Raw genomic sequence first — 27,833 nt, forward strand, 5'->3', positions numbered from 1 at the left:
TATTTTTTCTACCAGCAATTTCCAGAATTTAATTTTCCAAGAAAAGAAATTTTCCAGCATCGAACGAAAGGCTTAGAAGGATATGTTAACGTTTTCAGGAGGAACTGTCTGGTGTCTAAGGATAGTCTTGGGTGCTCATTTGGCCGGCCCTATATCAAACAATAATCTGCGCGGAAAAAGTGACTTGACCCGACTTTTTAGGGGCATACTAAAAGGTCTAAGATTGCTAGGTCGTGTTTTACGGCTGAAGGATGAAAGATAAAAGCCAAAGATTGGATTTTTTGGCCATCCATCTAGGACCAAACGAAAGCAGGTCCTGGCTGAAAGGGTTAGAAGATGTAATAATAAAAATATAAGGGAAACTGGATCTTCATTGGAGGGGATAAAAATTGAAAGTTTGAATAGATTTGGATGTGTTTCAGCTTTGTTGACTTCAGGCGGCTTGCTGCTGCAATGAGATGTTAGTAGTAGTAATGAAAGGAATATTAATCCACGCCGGCATTAAATTTCCATTTCACCTCATTGCCAAGTGGGTAAATATTTCACATGCTAAAATAATTTCGGTAATGGTGCATTATGCGGGCATCGCTATATACTGTATCAAAGAAACCAGTCACGAAACCCGTCAAACTGCTATTTTATTAGCAGACAACGGGTGATTTGCTAGATAAACTGAACGGAAAGCGGGGTTTCTCAATATTTAAACTATTGCTTTTTGGGGTTTAGGAGAGACAAAGTTACCTAGGTTAGGTTACGTATTTAATGTATGCTATGCGTTACCCCCCCCCCCTAATGTGCAAATATATAGCAGAAATTTGCTTATAAACTATTATGTAGGCATCCTGTTTTATTTTATTTCATTAGCATTAACCAAACTTGACTTCTTCGCGGTGCCCGTATAATGCACCAGTACCATAATTTCAGTTAAGCAATATTTTATTTCTTTAATTTGAAAACATAATGGGTTTCCCTCTGAGCATGGTGAAAAGAAGGACAATTTTTTTTACTCTCTTGCAAAAGTTGGATTTTCTTATCCCCTTATCACATATATGGGTTTGGTCTTCATCAAATTCATCAAATTTCGGCCAAGCTAGTTTTGTTTCTTTTTTTTAACGGCTTAGCTTAGCTTCTAAGAAAGGACTCGATTCTATGTAATGCCATAGGTTTGGTGTTATGGTATTGGGTGTTATGGCAACAAAACTTCACTGCACTTTAATTTTACAATGGTAATATAAATGACCAAAACTTAAACTGTCTTAATGAGTCTTGGGCTCCAGCAGTACCCCTTCAATGTCGGGTATATTGACCAATTTTAACTAGGTTTTGTATTGATTACCCATCCATATTGGCCAAGAAAACAAACCCAAGTCGTAAATTTATCCGACATTTTTATCACATGGGTTACCGCTTTGTCAACGCAATAAAGTCATCGACCACCCATAATGTCCCTCCTCCAAACTTTTTTCGAGATAATTTGTCGATCAAGTGAGAAACCTTAAGGTAGTGTCGGGTAGTTTTAACAAATTCTTGGCTCGTGTTGTTTCAGTTCTAGGCACGGGGTTGTTACTATTCTTGAATGCTTTAAAATGTCAGCCAAAACTTTAACTGTCGGTAATTTATTTGGTTTACGTTTCGTGTAGGCTAATGGAAGAGCCGTTAATAAAAAGGGAAAGAATCTAAGGTGTCAATGTTTCTATACCTATGTCTAGTTCCGGTGATGGGTAAGTGATTGGAGGGCTAAGTGATTACATCTTGCTGCGTAACAAATCCCTTAAATGCACTAAACTTTTCAAGAAAACGTCTACTCTCTCGATTTTAAACCCACATGCAATGGGGGTATATTTGCACTATGTTTGGGTATCAATTTTACCTGGCATTTCTTTTAAATAACTGTGTTTGAGGGTCGAATATCTCTCTTCTACAGAGGAACCCGGACAAATCGTATTCACACTATTTCCGTGCTAAAATACCTGAAGCAAAGGTAACAATAATTTTTGTATTATTCTTAAAAAAATAATGATAGGTGGCTCACATGTTTTTTGTCCAAAACATACCTGCCCGAGATGCAAGCCACCAAAGTGGTTCCCTTTGCACATATTCTTTAATTTTTCTATTTCTCTTTAATGTTTATGTTGAATATCAAACTGATTTTATTATAGAAATTTTACTATCCTTATACAAAGGGGATAAAAACAAGGGACCAAAAGAAAAGCTGATTTTGGTACTCTCATTAATATAAAAATTATAGGTAAAATAAAGGGCGGATCTACAAATTCACAGGGTGCGAGGGGATAAGGCAAAAATATTATTATGCGGGAGGGGAGTTTCCACTTACTTGTGTCAATTGTTCAATTGTTTTGTAGAAATTTTTCAAGAATAAAATACTCTAAAGTCACAAAAAATACAAAAATAGGCATTTAAGTTTGGCAAATACATACGTTTTGACTATTTCATAGTTGTGGGTGCTATTGAATTTAACCAATGTTGAAATTCAGGAGATATGCAAGCCCATTTTATTTATTTGTTCCTTGTCCCAAAAAAATTTTCTTTGAAAAAAAAACTTTTTATTTACAATTTATTGTTTGGGATTTTGTTTGTCAAATAAATTGCATAGGCAATTCTTAGATAGCTCCCATGAAAAACAACTAGTAGATCCTCCTCAATCGCTTAGAGTGCCCATGTTACACAGTCATATTTAACCATTATCATGATGTTGCAGCTTTAGAAAAAATGCGCTCGGCTTTCGCCCTCTACGTCACAAAACAGACATCACCACCACCGCCATCATTTTTATTTATTATTGTGACTTGTGGAACATCAAACAGTTCGTGTAAACGAACTGTAAGTAAGGAGCGACTCGGCTCAATAGTAACCGAAACTCTAAAACCGGAATTTTGGTACCAGTAGATACATCAAAAGAATCGGATTTTTATGCTGACTTTAAATATATAAGCTTCATTAAGTTTAATTTTCTTAAGATGACTTTAAATATATATGATTCATTAAGTTTAGTTTCATAAGTTTCATTAAGTGTAGGGCCTACCCATCAAAAGTTATGAGCCTGAGAAAATTTGCCTTATGTTCAAAAAAAGGGGGAAACACCCCTAAAAGTCATAGAATCTCAATGAAAATCAGACCATAAGATTCAGCGTGTAAGAGAACCCTACTGTAGAGGTTTCAAGCTCTTATCTGCAAAAATGTGGAATTTTGCATTTTTTGCCTGAAGAAAGATCACGGGTGCGTGTTTACTTGTTTTTTGTTTGTTTGTTTGTTTTCCCCAGGGGTGATCGTATCAACCTAGTGGTCCTAAAATATCGCGAGAAGTCTCATTCGAACGGAAATTAAAAGTTCTAGTGGCCTTTATAAGTGACCAAAAAGATTGGAGGGTAGCCTGGCCCCCTCCCCCACCCCTTTTTCCCACAAAGTCGTCTGATCAAACTTCTGAGATAGCCATTTTGCTTATCATAGCTGAAAGGCCCAATAACTCTGCCTTTGTATATAACATGACCCCCCCCCCCCCAGCCCCAGGAGAAAGGTCTTTTAGTAATAAAATTTGCCCGTCATTTACACATAGTATTTGTTTTTGTGAAGTATGTATACATTTTCCGGTTGGGGAGGGGGAGAATTTTCCTTTTTTTTCTCTGGGGAGGGAAGGTTCCAGGGGGTGAACTTGTCAGGGAAAACTATACAGTGGGGGAATTTGCCAGAATGCTAATACAAAATTCTTTTTAAGTGTCTTGCTTTCTCTTTTTCGTCTCAATTTTACGCGTGGAGTTGTTAATTGTAATTGTCCGGGGTAAATTTTTACCGAGATTGAATTGTTTAGAGGATATTTCTGTGAGGAGGGGGATTTCACAGTGGAGGTGGGGCCAGATTTTCTGGCATTACTTAAAAACCATCAGAAATTAAATTAAAAAGAAAACAAATATTTTATACTGAAAGTAAGGAGCAACATTAAAACTTAAAACGAACAGATATTATTACGTGTAGGAAGGGGATTGCCCCATTCTCAACACCTCGCTCTTTGTGCTAAAGTTTGAATTCTGTCCCAATTCGTTAAGAACGACTCCTGAAACAGAAGCGTGGTTTAACTAGAACAATAGGAAGCTTTTTTAAAAGTACTAAAAAGCTTTAGCATAAACAGCGAGGTGTTGAGGAAAGGGCAATCCCCTTTACACACTTACCAATTTTTACGTGTAGGATGGAATTGTCTGGGGGAATTTCCCTGGCGGGGGCATTTTATGTGGAAACAACTTTATATGGAGGGATTTTCCGTGAGGGGAAGGAATTTTCCAAAAAGGGGGAGCTGGATTCCCTGCCGTTATTTAAAAACTATCAAAAACAAAATAAAAAAAAAGTGTTTTTTCAACTAAAAGTGAAGAGTAACATCAAAACTTGAAACGAACAGAAATTAGCACGCATAGGAGGGACTTATTCCCTCCTCAATACCTCGCTCTTTATGCTACTTAATGAAATTGATAACTAATCATTTCCTTTGAATTATGAAGTGGCAAAATGGCCCTAGAAGTTGCAGTAACGACATTTTTTGGAACTATTTAATAAGCGTGTGTTTATTTAAACAATCCGTTTATTATTGTTATTAACAAGAGTAGCATATCATTATGCTCGTAATAATGATAACGTTCGTAAACAAAATTAAGAGTTTAGTGCCCTTTTAAGCAACCAAAAAAATTGGAAGGCAACTAGGCCCCCTCCCCCTCCCCTTTTTCTCAAATTCGTCTGATCGAAATTTTGAGAAAACCATTTAGCCAAAAAAAGAAAATTAAAATGCAAATTTCCTTTTAATTATTCATATGCAGTGAGCTAAATTCAAAACCTGCATTAATTCAAAAACGTTAAGAAATTAAATAAAAAAACAAGTTTTTTCTTAGCAGAAAGTAAGGGGCGACATTAAAACGGAAAGAAATTGTTCCTATATGAAAGGGACTGTCCCCTCCTCAAAGCCTCACTCTTTGTGCTAAAGTTTGACTCTTTCTCACAACTCTACTTTTTAAACATTAAAAACTTCAGCGGAAAGAGAGGGGCGTTGAGGAAGGACTTATTCTAATTAAACGGCTCTTGTGTTTTAGGAGTCGCTCTTAAATAATTGAAACATCAGTTAAAATTTAGCGTAAAGCATAATATTTTGCTTAGCGTAAAGCAAAGTATTAAGGAGGAAGGATAACCCCTCATATACCGAATAATTTTATGTTTGTTTTTAGTTTTAATGTTGGTCCTTACTTTCAGTTTTGAATTTTTTTTTATTTAATTCATGATCGTTCTTCAAATAATACTCGGAAATCTGGCCCCCTCCATTTGAAATTTCCTCCTCTCACGGAAAACTCCTCCGTTTAAGTTTCTCCCACGTAGAATACCACTGCCTCTAGGAAAATTCCCTCCGGACCCTTCCTTGCTTGTTGAAAATTCCCCTCGTAAAATTTCTTGCGAACAATTCCGCCTAAAAAATTCTCCTCAACATACTTTCATTTGAAAAAGACTTTAATTCCTAATCATTTTTCAAATCATATTGGAAATCCCCCCCTCCGTGGGAAATATCCCCAGAAAATACCTCCCCCTATTGGGAAGTTGCTCCCGCAAAAAATTGTCCCATAAAGAATTTTCCCCGCGGAAAATTCCCCTCATGGAAATTTACTCCCGTAAGAGAACACGAAAAATTTTTCCAAACAATTCCAGTCCCGCTGAAAATTTTCCCAAGACAATTCCCCTGGACCATCTCCACAGGCAAAATTGGGTCAACAAACAGAAAGTAAGACAAATAATAGAATTTCCCGCGGAAAATCTCCTCCGTGGAAACCCACCCCAGCAGAAAATCACCATCCCCCTTCCCCAAAAAATATCTTAGTAAACAATGGGATTAATTATTTCATAATTTATAGCCTTTTCCCCAGGAGCTTTTAATTTATGTTCAAATGAGCCCTCTACCAATATTCTAGGACCACTGGTTTGATAAGATCACCCTTGGTGAAAAAAAAAATAAATAATAGGAAACATGCATCCACGATCTGGCACAAAATTACAAAATTCCACATTTTTGTAGATAGGAGCTTGAAACCATTACAATAGGGATTTCTGATACGCTGAATCTGATGGTGTGATTTTCATTAAGATTCCTAGAGGGAGTGTTTCTCCCCTTGTCAAAGTCGGGCAACTATTCTCAGGCTCGTAGCTTTTTGTGGGTAACACTAACTCCCCAAAAAATTATCTTAGCAAACAATGAGCTTACCTATTTCATAACTTATAGCCCTTTCCCCCGGAGCTGTAATAGGGTCACGGTATCCCCAAAGACATATTTATCAAACCTTTTAAGCTATGTAAAACAAAATGGCTATCTCGACATTTTGATTGGACAAGTTTGGGGTGAAGGAAGGGACGTAGAGGAGGGGAAGGGTTGGATGCCCTCCAATCTTTTTGGACACTTAAAAATGGCACTGGAACTTTTGATTTATGTTCAAATGAGCCCTCTACCAATATTCTAGGACCATTGGTTTGATACGATCACCCTTGGTGAAAAAAAAAATAATAATAATAGCAAACACGCATCCGCGATCTGGCAAAAAATTACAAAGTTCCACATTTTTGCAGATAGGAGCTTGAAACCATTACAGTAGAGTTTTCTGAACAGCTGAATCTGATGGTGTGATTTTCATTAAGATTCCTTGAGGGATTTTTTTCCCCCTTTTCAAAGTCAGGCAAATATTCTCAGGCTCGTAGCTTTTGGTCGGTAACACTAAACCTTGTGAATCTTATGTTTTTGGAATCAGTATAAGATATCAAACTGCTTTATGGGTGCTATAGGATAAAAATTCAATTAAATAGGGGAGGGCTCTTGTTTTGTAAATAGGTGTTTCAAAATTTGTTGTTTCAGTACGCCTAAGCACAATGTTTTGTGGCAAGGCTGGGTATTGAGCTGAATCATTCAATGACCGTTATGTCGAGAGAGAAGGAGAACAATTTTTCTCCTATCCTCACAAGAGTATACTCTACGGGTTCCTGCCTGGCTTCACAACTAGTTTGGTTATAGTTGACATATAATTCAAGCTAGAAAAAAAACGCAGTCTTCAACTCGAGCCTTGACTTCTCTCTCCAAATCTTTGTACTTGCTGATTGAGATTTCCCATTTTATACCTGATTACCTTTCGGCAAGTTCAAAAACAAAGTCGTTTTCAACTCAAAACATATTTTTATTAGCAATTTTATTTCACACCGCTTTTCGCTCTGAGAAATTCTCGTCACCATGCATAACGTCGTAATAACACGAAAACGTGCTCTTAGATTAGAAACATTTTTCTATCAAAGCAATGCCGACTGTCGAATAAACAACGGATGTGACAAAACATTCGGTTCTTATTAGAACTCTGTCGATTTGTTTCAACACGGCCATAGATCCTGGAGGCCCACCAGCGTTCTACAAATTTCACGGCTGATCTCAGGGTCTCTCGTCCAAACTTCCGGAATGGTTTTCGTAACGCTATAACTGGCAAATTACTTTCTCTGCTAAATTGGAAAGGGGGACATGTTACGTCCTTATGCAAATAACAAGTTTGAAGTATTTGAAGATAAGTATTCTGTAAGTCTTCTTAGAAGCCAGGTTAGGTTATGATCTATCCATACCGTCTATTAGACTTCCAATAAATAGATAGATGCGGGACTGTTATAACTTGAAGATTTCGGAATTGTTGCCTTTGGAGTCAAGATTACATCACATAGCATCATCAAAGGTGAAGTGGCAAGCGGAACAATCTTTCTATTACAAACGATTCCCATCAGGAAAATTCACAGGGGGGGGGGGTCTTGGGCCCAGACCCCCCAAGGCTCTAAATTTATCTGAATTTCTTGGCATTTTTCTTATTGTTACCCATTCCCCAAAACAAATCATGAAAACGGGCCGGATGTATATAACGCTGTCATAAGCTCCTTTAAGGTGGATGTCCTTCACCTGCCCTTCATTTTGATTTGGCAAGGCTTAGCACTTAGGGGGAAGGGGTAAAAATTTGGCAAAATATAAAAATAGGCCATTCACATGGATAAAGTTATACGAAAACTCGAAAATATGTGTTCCATATTCTATTCCAGAGCCTCCCTCCCCCACCTTCCCATGTAAGCTCCTTGAGCAGAAGCATATCAGCATTAGGTATGATTGCATGGGCGTTGCTGTAAAATGCGAAGTTTTGCGCATCTTCTTCTGTAAGATGAATGTGCGGCACATGCAAGAGAGAATACGATAAAATTAATTTCAAAAATTTATCGCTATCCCTAACACGTGCCTTCTTTTTTCTTTTTATGTTATGTTTCAATCACTTTAAATATAACGTCTATATAACCCAAACTCTAAATTAACACCTTGCCTAAAAAATGAAGAAAAATGTATGAAAAGAAATATAAAACTATAAATATAAAGAAAAATCTCTCGGTAAAGAAATATAAAAAACGAATCAAGACGTATGGTTGACCCGGAATCACTACTAATAATGGAAAAAGAATCCACAACCTTCAGGAGACATAGTTTTTTTTTTTTACAGAATATAAAAATAACGCTATTCAATAGCTGCGCACATTTTTGCTGACTTATAAGATGAAATAATTTTTTTCACAAACGAAACAATGAAATAAGATACTGCCTCCTCCTCCCTGGAAAATTCCCCTCACGATCATTCCTCCATAGAAAGTACCTTCTTCGTAACATCTCCCTCCCCAGACAATTCTATCCTCGCGGCAAGATCCCCCCGAGACAATTTCTTGCGGAGAATTCCGCCCGGTTTATTCTCCTTGGTCTAGTTCCATCGGTAAAAAGACACGTTTTTCATTTCATCGGTTTTCAAATCATGCTGAAAACCTCCCCTCTATAGAAAATTTCTCCTGGAAATTTCCTCTCCCAATAGAAAGTTTCTTCCGTGGAAAATTCTACCATGGAGAATGTCTCCCGCAGAAAATTTTTCCATGGAGCATTTTTTCGGCGGAAGATCCTCCCTCCCCACAAAATGACCTCGCGACAATTAAAAATCCCTTGGACAATTACCCTAAACATCTCCACATGAGAAATTGAGTCGGCAAAGGGGAATTAAGATAACTACAAAGTAATTCGTATATGAATTTTGGTGAATTCTTCCGTGTAAACTTTTCCTCTTGAAAGTTCATTCCCCTGAAATTTCCCTCCCCGTGAAAATCCTCCCCTGCAGAAAATTCCTCCTCCCTGACCAATGTCTGTTTACTTCCCAATAAGCGAATCTCATAAGATGAAGAACTTCCCTAAGGGCTGAGGGGAGTCATGTCATCCCCAGTGGCATGGTTAATTTACTCTTCAACTATGCTAAGAAAAATATCTATTCAAAATATGGATCGGATAAATTTTGGGAAAAAAGGGACAAGATAGGGGGTAGTAATAGTGATGCTTCACTGCCTTTAAAGGGACCAATAGCCACTACTCATTTCTTCGAATGGTTCAACGGCACAAGAAGAAGGTTTAACGGCGCATTCATGTTTCCGTGGCCAGGTACCGCAATTTTATTTCTAGGCAAGAGTCCCGGATGTTTCAATTTAATTAATTGGAGTGTGGTCGGGATAATATACAAGTAGCAACAAATAGGGAAATGAACAAGGGGAATGGAGCTCCTAATCACTCGCAACTGTACAATGCGGTCAGCTGGAAAGATTCCCATGAGAGCTCTGGCAAGATTCCGGGCGCATGCCCTCTGACGTCACGGCAGCCATAGGGAAAATTAACATGAGATTTTAACCGGAGCCCTGTTTCTATTCCCCCAGGATGTTTTTTTTTCTATTAAAAACCTCAGAGGGTCATTATGGAACATGTCTAATATTTCCCCTTAGCAACCGCCATTTTTTTAGCACATTAGATAAGTGGAGCTACCAGCCCCTAAAGCCGTCACACCTGGTCAACACCGTCAACGCCCCTGTTAAAGGGAACAGAGTTGGTAAGACTCCCATGACACACTCCTCTGGACTCCAATAACGTCACAACACATCCCGTTTCCAACGGTCAGGTGTAATATGCTTGACGTAATTTTATGTAACCTTGCGACAGGAACCCATGGGGGAATCCCAGCTTATAACGTAACGGCAGCACACACCGTATGTGATCTTACGTAAAGACAGTGCAAGCATCACTGTCACTAAATACCTCTTCGACATTTTCATTTTTCACCCAAAACGCTCAAAGTATTTTTTCTTCTTTAACTTAATGGCGGCAGTCACTCTATGTAAGGCCAGCGCATCTTACGCAATGTCTGCATACATCATTGTTAGATAATAACCTGTTTGGTATATTATTTTCCGCTCGAAACTTTCAAAGTTTTTTTTTTTCTTTCTTTAGTTGTTTCTTATTTTTCTTTAGTTCTTGACCCCGCCAGGACTCGAAAGGTCAATTTTCTTCCTATGGATTTGTGCCTTAACTAAGAGGACTAACAAGCCATTCCTAATATTTTGTCCTACTCATTTTTTCTAAAAGTAACCTATTGCGCAGCACCTTTAATTCCCCATTTTTGGCACATGCTAGAACGGCGTGTTACTGCCCAAATTTGACACGCTCTCGGAGACAATTGCTCTCAAGATATTAATAGCGATACAGACTAAAGGGTGCTTAAATTTTATAATCACATTGATCATCCCAAAGAATACATCTTGAAAAAACAGAGCTTGTAAATAAAAGTTTTATTAATAAAAACCAACTTACATCAATATTAAAAACATAGAAAAAAAGCAGTTAAAAAACACAAAAAAAACGTGAAAAGAGGTTTATCATAATATATGCAAAAGATCCATCTATTATAGAAAAACACATCCTAGCGTGCAATACCAGGGCTATATCGCTGATTATTAAATGCAAATTTTTGCCCTATTAAGAACTTTAAATGAAAATACCCCGTTTTCTTTGAGTTAAACTTATGAATATTTTACAACATCCTGACAATATACGGCTGCCCCCCGCACCCTTACAATAATTTTGAGAGGGCGAGCTGATATTAATGGTACATTTAAACCACATTAAGAGGTATTTTGAAGGACTTTTAACGAAATGCATTATTTCTTAGACAGGAATTTAGATTTCAGTCCCCCTCTACCGAAAAATCCAATTAACGCCTCCCGCCTTATCTTTAAGCTCCAGAGTTCACTAGTCCAAGGCAACGCATGCAACAATTCCAAACTATTACTGCTCTTTGACATCCCTCCGACATCAACCCATCTCCCCCAAGACATCTTTCAGGCATTTCTTGTTAAAAATTATACTTCAACCATTGATTCCTGGTTTTTACAAGCCAAGCCTATCATAATAGCCTCAGAAACACTCCACACCGTCACACCGTTACACACCAGCCGCCCCCTCCGTCATCCACGTAGCACCATCCCCCGCCATCTAAGACATATCCAACCTTTTGCTCCGAAAATAAGCTAGTGAATCTCATGAAACAGTGTGTTTTACTTGAACACCGAGAAGTCTCCCATTTCTTTCCTAGAGAGGTATACTCCAAGGCAATGCATACCAAGGCCAGGATGCATTTTGTTAAAAAAAAGCTCTTAATATAACATAGATTCAACTCTACTATCAAAGGCACCCCTCCTCTGGAACTACTTGCTTGGACCCCTCTCCTCTCATCCTTCTTTAATTTATGCATTTTTTGTTTATATTTTATCCCTTTGTTAGATTTTCATGTTTTTTTTTCGCATAGTCTGTCTCAAAACGCTGTATTTACTGTTGGAATCAGTTGCTTGGACCCCATCACCTTTCTATAATATATGAATCTTTTGCATGTATTACGATAAGTCTTTTTTCACCCTTTATTTTTTGTTGGTCGTGTTTTTTAACTGTTCTTTTCTGTGTTTTTAATATTGTTTGTAAATTTGTTCGAAACAATAAAACTTTTATTTAGAAAGTCTGTGTTGTTAAGGTTTATTGTTTAGGACGAGTAAAGAGTTTACACAATTTTAGCACCCCTTAGTTTCTTATTACTTAAAAATACCTTGATAGTAATTGTCTCTAAGAGCTTGCCATATTTTGACAGTAACACGTCGTTCTAGCGTGTGCCAAAAATGGGGAATCAATGGGTAATCTGAATAATTTTTAACAAGAAATGGCTGAAAGATGTCTCGGGGGAGATAGGACGATGTCTGAGGGGTGCCACAGAGCAGAAATAGTGTGGCGTTGTTCCAAGCGTTGCCTTGGACTAGTACACTCTAGAGCTTAAAGATAAGGCAGAAGGCGTTAAATCAATTTTTCGGTAGAGGGGCACTGAAACCTTACATTCATGTCTAAGAAACGATGCATTTCGTTAAAAAAGCTCTTAATATAGCATAAATTTAACTCTATTTTCAAGGCACCCCTCCTCTGGAACTACTTGCTTGGACCCCTATCCTCCCATCCTTCTTTAATTTCTGAATGTTACTGTTTATATTTTATCCCTTTGTAAGCCATTTCATGTTTTGTTTTTCGATTCGCATAATCCTGTGTCAAAACGTTGTATTTTCAGAATTTCCCTAATTGCACATTTGCCTTTGGAGCAATAATTTCTCTAAATAGAATTTCCCCTTTGCAAGTTTTTCTATTCTTGCTGAAAATGCCCCCTGGGTTGCGTGAGGACTGAGACAAAAGGAGGCTATACAAAAATCGGGGGTTCTGCTAAACGAGGGTTTAGCTAAACGGGCTCAGTTGCACGGTTATAAACATGGGCTTGGCCTGCGAGAACCTGAAACACGGGATTTAAAGGAATAATTTTTAAAAAGAAATACCTTAAAGATGCCAGGGGGGAGATGTGGCGATGTCAGAAGGGTGCTGTATGCCATCCATAGTTTACCAGGGTGGTATGCATTTCTTTGGAGTATCACTCTCTAGGAAAGAAATGGGCGTTTTCTCGGTGTTCAAGTAAAAAACACTGTTTAATGAGATTCACTAGCTTATTTTCAGAACAAAAGGTTGGAGATGCCTTAGGGGGCGGGAGGATGGTGCCACGTTGATGATGGAGGGGGGCTGGTGTGTAAAGGTGTAATGGTGTGGAGTGTTTTGGAGGCTATTAAGATAGGCTTGGCTTGTGAAAACCATAAATCAATGGTTGAAGTATAATTTTTAAAAAGAAATGCCTGAAAGATGTCTTGGGGGAGATGGGGCGATATTGGAGGGGTGCCACAGATCAGTAATAGTGTGGCATTGTTGCACGCGTTGCCATGGACTATTACACTCTAGAGCTTAAAGATAAGGCGGGAGGCCTTAATTGAATTTTTCGGTAGAGGGGGACTGAAATCTAACATTCCTGTCTAAGAAACGATGCATTTCGTTAAAAGTCCTTCAAAAATACATCATAATATGGTTTAAACTCCCAACAAATATCAGCTCTCCCTCTCAAAAATGATTGTTAGGGGGTGGGGGGCCGTATATTTTCAGAATATTGTGAAATATTCAAAAGTTTAACTCAAAGAAAACGGGGTATTTTCCTTAAAAGTTCTTAATAGAGCATAAATTTGCATCTAATATCAGTGATATCCCCCTGGTATTGCATGCTAGGATGTGTGTTTCTATAATAGATGGTTCTTTTGCATATATTAAATAAAAAAAAAACAACGTTTTTTTTTAACTGAAAGTAAGGAGCAACATTAAAACTTAAAACGAACAGAAATTATTCCGTATATGAAAGGGACTGTCCCTTCCTCAACGCCTTGCTCTTTACGCTAAAGTATTTTATTGTTTTAAAATGTGAGAAAGGGTTAAACTTTAGCGTAAGGAGCAAAGCGGTGAGGAGGGAACAGCCCCTTTCCTATACGGAATAATTTCTGTTCGTTTAAAGTTTTAATGTTGCTCCTTACTTTCAGTTAAAAAACTTTTTTTTAAATTTAATTTTTGAACGTTTTTGAGTTAATGCAGGTTTTGATTTTGGCTCACCGTACATGAATAATTAAAACAAAATTTGCATACTAATTTTACTTTTATTTGGTTAAATGACTTTCTCAAAAGTTGTTTAATTTTATTTACGAACGATTTTATTAGTAATAAGTATACGTAACTTACGAATTAACTTACGTAAGAACTTCTATATTCATATATTTTTAATACGTATATTGGGGGGTTCACCCCCTAGTCAATATCTCGCTCTTTATGCTAAAGTTTGAATTTTGTTCCAATTCTTTAAAATGACCTCTTAATCACAATGGCCGTTAATTAGAATAAATAGCTCTTATGAAAGTACTAAAACATCTTTGGTTTAAAAAGCAAGGTATTGACTAGGGGGCGAACCCAATCATATACATAATAATTTCTGTTATTTTTAAGTTTTGATGTTGCTCCTTACTTTCAGTTGAAAAACATGTTTTTTATTTAATTTCTGATCGTTTTTTAAATAATACTGGGAAATCCGGCGCCCCTTTCATAGAAATGTCCCTTTCCCACGAAAACTTCCTCCATGGAAATATCTTCCCACATAGCCCCCAACCCTCCCCCCTCTCCCCCCGCTACCAGAAAAAATCCAACCTGAAAACGTCTGTATACTTCCCAATAACCAATACTATATGTAAACACTGGGTAAAGTTCATAATTTTCAGCCCTCCCCCCGGGGACTTTGCGGGATTAAGTTATACTAAAAGACATATTTAGTATATTTTCAACCATGTTGAACAAAGTGGCTATCTCAGAATTTTGATTGGGTGACTTTTGGAAAAAATGAGCGTGAGAGGGGGCCTAGTTACCCTCCATTTTTTTGGTCACTTAAAAAGGGCACTAGAACTTTTAATTTCCGTTTGAATGAACACTCCCACGATATTCTAGGACCACTGGGTTGATACGATCACCCCTGAAAAAAAAACAAAAAAAACAAATAAACAAGCATATGTGATCTTTCTTCTGACAAAAAATACAAACTTCCACATTTTTGCAGATAGAATCTTGAAACCTCTACAGTATGTTTCTCTAAGACGCTGAATATGATGGTGTGATTTTCATTAAGGTTGTATAAATTTTAGGGGGCGTTTATCCCTTTTTCGAAAATCAGGCAAATTTTCTCAGGTCCGTAAATTTTGAAGTGTAAAACTTAACTGGATGAAATTTATATATTCGAAATCAAAATCAAAATCTGATTATTTTGATGTATCTACTGGTATCAAAATTCCGTTTTTTGGATTTTCGGCTACTATTGAGCCGGGTCGCTCCTTACTTATAGTTCATTACCACTAACTGTTTGATTAAGATAAGCCTCTTTTCAAGTTTTTTTTTTTTTGGGGGGGGGGGGCAGTAACTCGCTGTTCTAGCGTGTGCCAAAATTGGGGAACTACAGGTGTCGTGCAATAAGTTAATTTTAGAAAAAAAATGAGTAGGACAAATTATTAGGAATGGCTTGTTAGTCCTCTCGATTAAAGCACAAATCCGTTGGAAGAAAATTACCTTTTGATTCCTGGCGGGGTCAAGAACTAAAGAAAAAACAACCAAAGAAAGAAAAAAATGTTGAATGTTTCGAGCGAAAAATAATGTGCCAAAAAGGGTATTATCTAACAGTGATGTATGCAGACATTGCGCAAGATGCACTGGCCTCGCATAAAGTGTGTGCCGCCATTAAGTTAAAGAAGAAAAAATGCTTTGAGCGTTTCGAGCCAAAAACGAAAATGTCGAAGAGGTATTATGTGACAGTGATGCTTGCAAATTAATGATGTAAGATCACATACGGTGTGTGCTGTCGTTTCCCCCCATGGGTTCCTGTCGCAAGTTACATACTATTGCGTCAAGCATATTACACCTGACTGTTTGAAACGGGGTGTGTTGTGACGTCATTGGAATCCAGAGGGGTGTTTCATAGGATTTTTGCCAACTGTGTTTCCTTTAATAGAACCGGTGACGGCATTGCACAGGTCTGGTGGCTTCAGGGGCTGGTAGATCCACTTATCTAATGTGCTAAAAAATGGTGGCTGCAAAGGGGAAATATTGGACGTGTTCCATAATAGTCCTTTGAGGTTTTTAATAGAAAGAAAACATCGTGAGGGAATAGAAACAGGGTCCATTTAAAATCTCATGTTAATTTTCCATATGGCTGCCGTGACTTCAGAGGGCATGCGCTTGAAATCTTACCAGGGCTCTTATGTGAATTTTTCTGTCTGACCGCATTGTACAGTTGCGAGGGATTAGGAGCTCCATTCTCCTTGTTATTTTTTCTATTTATTGCTGCTTGTCTATTATCCCGACTACACTCCAATTAATCATATTGAAACATCCAGGACTCTTGCCTAGAAACAAGATTTTGGCACCTTCGTCACGGAAAGGAGAATGCGCCGTTAAACCTTCTTCGTGCGCCGTTGAACCATTAGAAGAAAGGAGCAGTGGCTAAAAGCCCCATTAAAAGCAGTGAGGCATCACTACTGGAAGTTGCCTTCCAGTCTTTTTGGTCAATTAAAAAGGGCAAAAGAAGTTTTAATTTTCATTTAAATGAACCTTCTCCTGATCTTCTAGGACTTTTAGTTCGACACCTTGGCGAAAAAACAAAAACAAAAAACAATAATAAACACCTATCAGTGTTATTTTTCAGGCAAAAAAGGACAAAAAAGGACAGATGGGAGCTTCAGACCTCTAAAGCAAGGTTCTTTATATGCTGAATCTGATGGTGTGATTTTCATTAAGATTCCCTTGACTTTTTGGAGATTTTTCTCTTTAAACGCATCCGTAGCAGATTCCCATAGGATTTTAAACACATCCCTTCCAATAGAATTTTAAACGTATGCCTGTTTTTAAAATTATGTCATATGCAAATCCCTTGGATTCAGCAGTATGCCCTGTTTCAAGCGCATGCCATATTTCCACAACACCCATGCAAGATTTCCATAGGATTCCACAACATGCACTGTTTCCACGACATCTGAGATTCCCATGACATCAAAAGACACACCTGCAGGATTCCGAAAACATGCCCTGTTTCAAGCGCATGTCATGTTCCGTGGCAGCAACGTTTACCTATGTGATATGGATGACACAGTCTTGCTTCAGTACTAGAAAAGACTTCAGTATCTTTCCTACACCTGCGATAATTGACACGCAGACGGGGAAAATCTATTTCTAGAAATGAGTTATCACCAGGTCATTTAGTAATAAATGCGAGAGGGGATTACAAGATGATTAAATTGTTTAAACTATTAGGTATTGAAGATTCGTCCTAAACTATAAATCTAAAAACACAGACCTTCTTACATAGAAACTGATTAATAAAAACAAATTTGCAACATTTTTAAAACACAAAAAAACACTTAAAACACAAAAAACGTCAAAAAAAAGTTTATAAAACGGCTTATAAAGAATAAAATTTGACAATATGTGCACTGAGTAATATTTTCTCATCACCCCCCAAGACATTTTTACGAGATGTCTTGTTAAATATTATGCTTCGACCCATTAATTGAAGTTTTTGCAAGCCAAACCTTTCATGATGCTCCACAAAGAATCCCCACAACACCATGGCATTATGCGTGTTCTCCCTGCCATCCATGTGGTACCCCCTTCCCTCATCACCCCCAGGACATTTTCAACCTTTTCTCACCGGGAATAAGCTTCTGAATCTAATTTGAACACTTTTTATCATTTGAACAGCAGGACTCGGGATTTCGTTGCTAGAACGTGATACTATAATCAATTCATGCAACACTACCACACTATTACTGTTCTGTGACACCCTCTGACCTCACATCATCACCTAAAAGGCATTTTCAGACATTTCTTGCTAAATTATTCTTCAACCCATTGATTCAAATTTTTGCAAACCAGGCCTTTCATGATACTCCACAAAATAGCCCCACACCACCATGGCATTATGCGCCTACCCCCTGCCATTCAAGTTGAACTTCCCGTCACACCTTGGAAATTTTCAACTTTTCCCACCGAAAATTAGTTTCTGAACATAAATTAAGCACTTTTTTATTATTTGAAGAGCGGGACTCCTCAAAACAGCCCCAACTCCACCATGAAATTACGCGCATGCCCCTGCCATCCAAAGGGCACCCCCCTCATCACCCCTAGGACATTTTAACCTTTTCCCATTGAAAATAATCTTCTGAATCTAAATTAAACACATTTTTATTATTTGAACAGCGGGACTCGGCATTTCATAGCTAGAACGTGGATCTTGATGCTCCACAAAATGCCCCCACATCATTACTGCTTTACACACCTGCCCCTTCGTCATCCACGTGGCTTCCCCCCGCTCATCCCCCCTAGGAAATTTTCAGCCCTTTCCCTCCGAAAATAAGCTTGTGAATATAAATTAAACACTGATTTTTCATTTGAATAGCAGGAACTTGGCACTTTATTCCTAGAGAGTGATACTCTAAGCAATTCACCCTTCAAATAAAAAAAAACACTTTTTTTTATTTTAACAGCAGGAACTCGGCATTTCATTGCTAGAGAGGGATACTCCAGCCAATTCACACGACAAACCCACAATATTACTGCTATGTGAGACCCTCTGACATCACACCATCATTCCTAAAACATTTTTCAGACATTTCTTCTTAAAAATTATGCTTCAACCCATTGATTTAAGTTTTTGCAAGCCAACCATTTAAAGATGCTCCCCAAAACACCCCTACACCATCACAGCTTTACGCGCCTGCTCCTCCGTCATCCACTTGGCACCCCCCCCCCAAATCATCACCCCTAGGATATTTTCAACCCTTTCACTCCAAAACAAGCTTGTGAATCTAAATTAAGCACTGTGTTTTTATTTGAACAGCGGGATCTCGGTATTTCATGCTTGAGCGTGATACTTCAAGCAATTCACGCAACACCAACACATTATTACTACTCCGTTGCCCCCCTTTGCCACCCCATTCATCATTCCTAAGGCCTTTTCAGACATTTCTTGTTGATGATTATGCATTAAACCTATTGATTATAATTTTCCTAGGCCAACCCTTTCATGATACTTCCAAATTCCACCAATCCCAAGGTTTTGTATGCGGCTGCCTCAGTAGTAATCTATGGCTCCTCTTCAAAATTAGCTGGTTTATTGTATGTTTTCGATTAGTATCATTTGTAAATTGGAAGAACATACATCTACATCATATTTTAAAAAGTGAGAATGAAATTATCCAAGAAGACGTGCGTACATGATGAAATTTTAGTAGCATTCAATGCTGAGAAAGAGAAATATTTGAATTATCAAACAAGTGTTAATGACAATCCTATTGGAAATGTATATGTGCGCTGTCATGAAACTAAGCAGTTAAATTCCTTTCGAATACCGAAACAATTCATCAAAATGGTGATCATACGAGAGTAACATTCCCCGAGATGATAGTGCTCAAAGAAAATGCTATTCTAAGACTTTTAGTTGACGATGAAGGCCAACTTCTTGCTACCGTTTCTGGTAAACCATTACCCGTTGATAAATTCTAGCACCATCTTTCAGGCACCACCATTCAGTAGAAGACAAGAAGAAGACAGGCATACCGTTGTAACAGTACCATATGCCATATCATATTCAAGTGTCAAAACTACAATCTATGTAAAAATAATGGCATAATGGACAGCAAAAACCACCAGTAAAATAAAAAGGGCTTTGAAAGAAAATATCATCAAGGAATATAAAGATGAATTGATGAAAAACAAAGCATCGGCAAACGTTACTGCTACCATCATGGGTTTACGAACATATACAGTCCATTAAGTCGGTTTTATCGACATTGAAATGTATTACGAGGATGTTAAAAGTTGTGTATACCTCCAAAATTTATATATATAACATCTGAAGAAAAAACATGATGAATTATTTTACGAGTAGATTTAGGGTGATTATTCTATGATGATATTCAACACATAACTATGCCAACAAAAATGTCTTATTGCATTACTTTGTCTTGTTTCCACTATTTTTACGAGAGAAACTCAGAACTGAAGGGTAACTTTTTTTCTCTTCTTTTGGAAAAAATCCAGAATCAAATAGATCTTTTTCTATTCTTTGGAAAACATCAGATTCGAAGATTAAAATTTTTCTCTTCTTTGAGAAATTCAGAAGAGAACTTTAAATTTTATCTCTTCTTTGTGAAATTAAAAACTAAAGTTTAACTTTTTTCTCTTCTGCGAACAAAATTCAGAATCGAACAGAAATTTTTTTTATGTTCTTTAATTAATTAAGAATTGACCCTTAACATATTTCTCTTCTATGGAAAAATACAGAAGAGAAGTAAAACATTTTCTTCTTTGAAAAATTCAGAACTAAAGTGTAACTTATTTCTCTTCTATGGAAAAATTCAGAAGAGAACTTGGGCTTTTCATCACTTCTTTGAGGAAACTCAGAATTAAAATGGAGCTTTTTTCTATTTATTGGAAAAAATTTGGAATCGAAGTGTAACTTTTCTCTCTTCCTTGAGAAAATTCAGAATTAAAATCGCACTTTTTCTGATCCTTGAGAAAATTCAGAATTAAAGTGGAACTTTTTCTCTTCTAGGTAAATGTACAGAATCGAAGTATAGATTTTTCTCTTCTCTAAAAAAAATCCAGAATCGAAGTATAACTTCTTTTCTCTTTTGTGTAAAATCCAGAACAGAACTTTCACCTTTTTTTCTCTTCATTGAGAAAATTCAGAATCGAAGTGTAACTCTTTCTCATCTCTGAAAAAATTTAGAATTTAAGCGGAACTTTTTTCTTCTTTGGGGAAACTGAGGACTGAAGTGTATTTTTCCTTATATTCTATGGAAAAAAATCAGAATCGAAGCTTATCTTTTTCTCTTCTCTGGAAAAAATCAAGAATTGAAGTGGAACTTCTTTCTCTTCTTTGAGAAAATTCAGAATTGATCTGGAACTTTTTTCTATTCTTTGGAAAAATTCGGAATCATAGTGTAACATTTTTCTCTTCCTCGAGAAAATTCAGAATTAAAGTGGAACTTTTTCTCTTCTCTGGAAAAAATTCAGAATCAAAGTATAGCTTTTTTCTCTTCTATGGGAAAAATCTGGAACAGATCTTGAATTATTTTTTCTTCCTTGAAAAAATTCAGAATTGAAATGTTACTCTTTCTCATCTTTGAAAAAATTCAGAACTTAATTGGAACTTTTTTCTTCTATGGGGAAACTCATAACTGAAGTGTAACTTTCTTTCTCTTCTTTGGAAAAAATTACGAATCGAACGTTAACATTTTTTTTCAAAGGAAAAATTGAAAAGCAAACTTCAACTTTTTTCTTTGAAAAATTCAGAACTGAAGTAGAATATTTTATCTTCTTTGGTGAATCTTAGAACCGGAGTATATCTTTGAAAAATTCAGAATCGAAGTGTAACTTTTGTTTTCTCTTCTATGGAAAAATTCAGAAGAGAAATTGAACATTTCTTCACTTCTTCGAAAAAACTCAGAATTAGAGTGAAACTTCCTCTCTTCTTTGGAAAAAATTTCGAATTGAGGTATAATTTTTTCAATGTTCTAAGGAAAAATTCAGAACAGAACTTGAAATTTTTTCTCTTCTTCGAGAAAATCCAGAGGTGAAGCGGGACTTCTTTTTATTCTTCGAAAAAATTCATAAATGAAATGGAACTTTTTCCATTCTTTGGAAAAATTAGGAATAATAGTTTAACTTTTTTCTCTTCCTTGAGAAAACAGAAGAGAACTTGAAATTTTTTTCTCTTCATTGAGAAAATTCCGAATTTAAGTGGAACTTTTTTCTTCTTTGAGAAAACTCATAATTGAAAATGTTATGATGGCGTAATCTCGTGTGATTTGTTTTGGTTCTGGGGGAGCTTTATAATCCAGAAAAGAACAGGTTTTGAAGGTCAATGAGACTTGGTTTGATGTTAAACTTCGATTCCAAATTTTTTCATAAGAAGAGTAAAAAAGTTAAACTTTAGTTCTGCATCTGTTGGTAAACCCATGATGGTAGCAGCACTGTTTGCTGATGCTTTGTTTTTCATCAATTCATCTTTGTATTCCTTGGTGATATTTTCTTACTAAGCCCTTTTTGTTTTACTTGTGGTTTTTGTCGTCCATTATGGCATTATTTTTACATAGATTGCAGTTTCGACACTTTGATATGATATAGCATATGATTAGGTTACAGCGGTATGCCTGTCTTCTTCTTTTCCTCTTTTGAATGGTAATGCCTGAAAGATGGTGATAGGATTTGGCAACGCGTAATGTGTTACAAGCAACGGTAGCAGGAAGTTAGCCTTCACCCTCAACTAATAGTTTTAGACTAGCGTTCTCTTTAAGCACTATCATCTCGGGGAATGTTACTCTCGCATAGCCACCACTTTGATGTATTTTTCGGTATTCCAAAGGAATTAAACTCTCTAGGTTCATGACAGTGCACATATACTTTTCCAATAGAATCGTCGTTAGCACTTGTTTCATAGTTCAAATATTTCTTTTATCAGCATTTAATGCTACTACAATTTTATCATGTACCCACGTCTTCTCAGAATATGTATTCTAACTTCTTAAAATATGATGTAGATGTATATGCATAGAATTTACAAAAGATACTGATCAAAAACATAAATAAGCTAGCTAATTTCAATGAGGAGTCATATATTACCACTGAAGCAGCCGCATATAAAAACTTGGTACTGGTGGAAATTAGATGCATCATGAATGGGCATCATAACAATGTCCTAGGGGTGATGATTGGGGGGGGGATGTCACGTGGATGACGGAAGGGCAGGTGTGTAAAGCTGTGATGGTTTAGGGGTGTTTGTTGGACCCTCATGATAGGGTTAGCTTGCGAAAACTTTAATCAATGATGATGTGATGTCAGAGAGTGCCTAAGAGTAGTAATATTGTGGTAGTTTGGCGTGAATTGCTTGGAGTATTACGCTCCAGGAATGAAATGCATAGTTCTTGCTGTTCAAATAAAAAAAAGCGTTTAGTTTAGATTCACAAGCTAATTTTCAGAGGGAAAGGGTTGAAAATGTCCTAAGGGAGATGAGTGAAGGGATTTCACGTGGCTGACAGAAGGGTAGGTGTGTAAAGCTGTGATGATGTAGGGGTGTTTTGTGGAGCATCTTTATAGGGCTGTCTTGCGAGTACTTGAACCAATGAGTTGAAGCATAATTGGAAACAATAAATGTCTGAAAAAATTCATAAGAATGATGGTTTGATGTCAGAGGGTGCTGCAAGGGGGGGGATCTTGTCAGGGTGATGACTCCATGCCCAAACTCAGCCATGAGACCCGAGATCCCCTAAATAAGCCTCAATAGACGAAATGAACCAAGTGAGAGACATATCTTGACAAAATCATAATCATCGTTATAAAATATACAAGACAACACAGGTATAAGAAAAGCTAAGATTTTATTATTAAAGAAGAGAACTTTTCAGTTAATAGTTATTTCATTATAAATCAAAATTCAATAATTATTATTCACAATCAAAGATCAATTCTTCTTCATATAATTGCTAGAAGTAAAATTTATTATTATTAAAGGAAAGCAAGCATTATAACTAATATATTAAGACTAATATGTTCCTGTTTAAAAGAATCTAATAAAAATATTAAAGAATGGGATATATACCCGTTTACTAGGATTTTAACATAATAAAATTAAGAAAGAGCAAGGAACACATTAGACTTACATTCTACATGCATACAAGAAGCTTGAGCAAAGCCAAAAACCCAACTGACTTCTCTCGTCAGTGTCACGCTATAAAAAGATATGTTCCCCCTTTATTTGTCAAACAAACGTAGCTAAATTCAATCCTTCTAAGAAAGGGTGTGTATTGCAAAATAAGTAAATTGTGTGCAAAGATAAATTCATTCGGTTCAAACATACCCTGAAAGGACATTGCCTTAAGCCGGATTCATAGCAACTTGATATTAATTTAAAAATTAGAAGGACACTTCTTACAAATCCGACCTTGTAATATAAGCTTGCGTAAAAGTTTTTAAAGATTTTATTATGCTGGTATCTTCGAATAACTATAGAAAACTATTATAGTCGTCCCACTCAATTGCGCTGGCCTTTACAAGGATAAATCATGAGACAAGGAAACACAGAAACACAGAATTAAATACATAATTAGTATACAGCAATAGAAAATCAATTGAATTTTAGACTGGAACGCTATTGAATGAGTAAGTGACCAAGAAAATTGTAAGACTATTAATCGACAGAAGATTATCAGCAGAAGGTACTTTCTTTTCGCTAGCCTTTAATGATTTAATACAATTTTATCTTTTGCGGTGCTTGTTGTATTTTCCTCACATCTACGATCGTGCCTTATCGTGTCATTAAGGAACGTAGAATCTTTTTACAACACGATTCCCTTTTCTTTTTTTCAAGGCCATTGAACAGAATAAGGACAACGAACGACTATCATTTTTCTTATAAGTAAAAGGTTTTAAAAGGTTAAATATTATTTAGAGGTAAATAGTCTTCTTATTAATTTATATATATATATACATATTTCTATTTCTATTAATTATTACATACATTATTGTTATATTAATTGGTGCTTAAAAGTTAATAGAAACTCAGTAACTAGGGAAGAATCACCCATAACCCAAACATCAAGCTAAAACATAACCAAACCATCTATCACAACTAAATCCGTCACCGTCTTTCTAAGTTAAGTACTAATTACATCTAATCCGTCGGGGCTAAGGGCAAAAGAAGAAAGCAAGAAAAGATCAATTCTAATGAATTGCAATTTTTTAGTTTCATTCCGTGACCATTGTACTCAGTTGACCAGTTCACTCTTAATTTGGAATCAAACTTCTCGTCTTATGAATTTGTGGTTCCCTAATAATATTGGAATCCTTTTGCTACAATAGCATAATTAACTAAATTAACTTATCCGTCAATTCCCCAAACAAAAATGCAATTTAGTCATTTACTTCTTTTTTTTCTCAGAGGTTTAAATAAATGTATACATATACAAATATTTTTTTTTTCTTTTTCTGTTTATTATTTACACGGTACACAATTCAAAATTAACAACAAATTCCTTAATAACGAAGGCCTTATTTTCAAAAACACAAACTGCCGAGTTTTTACAACGTTCTCTCGTAGCCGGTTTGGCTACTGAGCAATAAATAATCATGAAATAATTTTTAGTTGCCTGGAATCATCACTCTAGGCAAAACTTATCAAAAAAGATGGTTCAGAGCGCGCTTTTTGGTTTAGCCTAGAATGGCTATTCGGAGCATACTGTATTCTATACAGAACGTCATCAATCTTTTAATAACAAGAATAAACCACTAAGAGACTTTATCATATGCCATATTCTTTTTTTCAATATATATATCATAAAAATTAAAATGCAGTAGACACTAAGCAAACCGTAGATTGGGGAATAATTCTGGGTCCCTGGGTCATACTAGGTATGGGGGGTTAGTATAAACTAGCAACCAGTTGGGCGTATCCTAGCTATATCCCCTCCTGTGAGCAAGGTTGTCTTTTGACACATTCGGCTCTTTAACTCAATCATTAGTCATTATTTTCTCGGGATCCCGTATTTGTCCGTGGTTTTGTTTCTCAGTTTGCAGAGCTAAGTAATCTACATTAGGATTACTAATAAAAAAAAATGCCCGCTGCTAAAATTTCTCGTTCGTTAAGAACCGGATATAAGATCTGACTGCTGTTTATTATCTCTCGACTTGGCCTTGATAAAATATTAAGTATCATCTTAATCTCAGGAATATGTTTCATGCATATATAAAGGATTATCCACAATAAGTAATGATATCGGGTACATCTTTCTAGAGAGATCCCAATGTTTACATAAATATTTAAATTTTTAGCATCCGCATAAATATTACACAATCTTCTCCAAATAATACTGAATCTGAAAGCTCTTCAGAGTTTTATATAAGCCGTATGGCTTCCTAACGATAGAAGACTGCTTGGAAAATGGTTTAGAGAAAACTCTACTAAAAAAACAACCCCACGACTCCCATCCTTCCGTAATCCTTTTCCTGATAAAGAACAGCCCCGGCTCCATTTTCAGAGGAGTCAACAAATAATTCAAAATCCTTTTTCAGGGTTTGCCATATGAATTACGAGTTATTTGTCCAACTAATGACAACCAAGTGATCTCTTGCTCTTCCTTCGATGCCCACGCTTGGGTCTTCTTCAATAGTTTTATGAAAGGAGCTATTAAATCATGATAATTAAGATAAAAGCATTTATTTTTAGTTGAAGTCCTAGTTGAGATCTTAATTCAGAAATATTTTCTGGCCTTACTAATTTTTCAATAGCATCTAATTTAGGTAATTGAGGTCTAATTTTGTCACGTGACACTATGAATCCTAATACTGGAATAGATTCTTTAAAAAGTCTACGCTGACAATTTAATGTTATGAGTTTTTAAACGCGCAAAGAATCTCTTGAGATGAAATAAGTGCTCATTAGGGTTTGAAGGTTATTTTAATAAATATATCATCAAAAAATTGAAAATGAAGGAACGGTAACTTTCTGGAAATAATTTATCCATGAAGCTAGCGTAAGCTTTTGCCCAAACATACTACTCTGTGGTATTTTTGTGTAGAAATGGCTACTGCCAGTTAAAGGTGATAAAAACGAGAAGAATTTTTTTTTGGTATCTTTCATCAATGTAAATTTGAAAAAAAAACACTGCGCATGTCAAATTCACTATATAAAACTCCCTTCGACAAATTTTGAAAATGTAAGAAGTTCAAGGAATTAGGAAGGCTGTGCCTTTCATGTTATTATTAACTGTACGTAAATTAATTAGAAATCGAGTATTTTTTCTGTTAAGAGCCTCATTTTTACTGACAGAATGTTTCCTTATAAGGAAAAGAGGAGAAGGGAAAGAAGATGTCCTTTCCTTTACTATGCCGGATTTCAGCATAGCTTATATATGTTCCTCTAGCACTAAAGCCATTTAATGAGAATTCTAAACTTCTTAGGTAATTTAAATTATCTTTCAAGTGGTACATCAAGGCTTAAAAACCGTTAAATCATTTATACATTGGTCATACGCTTCTTTAGAAAAGCAATTGTCACTATTTAAGAGCAATTGAACTAGCTCTCGGAAAACAATTATTTTTGTACGTTTAAAGGTTAAACGTAGAAAAAAATTCTTCATATTCTGGTTTTGGAACAATAATCAAATTATCGCCATCAATAATTGAGATATTTTCTGTAGTAACTAGCTTACAATATACACTTTTTAAATGCTATAGGGTCAATTGGTGTATCAGAAATCACTAATACACCCCTATATGCTAATCCATCATTAAACCTGCTTAATCCTTAGCCTTGGTCGCAAATTCTAACTTCCTTTCACGAAAGTGAAAGGGACTGTCTAGTCCTTCCATATTTTTGAACCCTAGGATTACGGCAAAAGGCAATTGTCAACTACCAAAAATCCCCGAAAAGACTAAGTGTCTTATTTTACAATCTATCATTTTGAAATATTTGTGTAATATCTGCGCAATCCTTTTTTTTGCGAATAAATCTTATGATATTCTCATGTAATTTTTGTTCAAAGACCTGTTATTTAAATAAATCAATACCTGAAAGGAGGCATGCACTCCCCGGAACATTTTTAATTAAAGAAGAGTAGCTCTCAAATTCTGCATTAATACGCATAAAAAAAATTCTACGACCGGCTCATTATTTTCATGTCTAACTTGCAAAATATGTTAAATGTTTTCGGTCGGTGAAATTTTATTAATAAAAGCAGAGCACAGGGATACTCTCAGCCCAGAAAAATGTGTAGCGGTCACATATTTTTTTAAATACAAGCTATACGGTTCATCAGATATTAAGGAAGCGTACCTCTCGATCACAACTGATTCTTCTAATCCCATTAATCTACAAACTCTCTGAAGATATTTAACCCAACTAGACATTTGTTGTGGTTTAATGAACTTTTTTTATGGATAATACTATAAGCTACAT

Source organism: Artemia sp. Qi Xiang Cuo, chromosome 10 (genome assembly GCF_049724085.1).
Source record: "Artemia sp. Qi Xiang Cuo chromosome 10, ASM4972408v1, whole genome shotgun sequence".
Taxonomy (NCBI): domain Eukaryota; kingdom Metazoa; phylum Arthropoda; class Branchiopoda; order Anostraca; family Artemiidae; genus Artemia; species Artemia sp. Qi Xiang Cuo.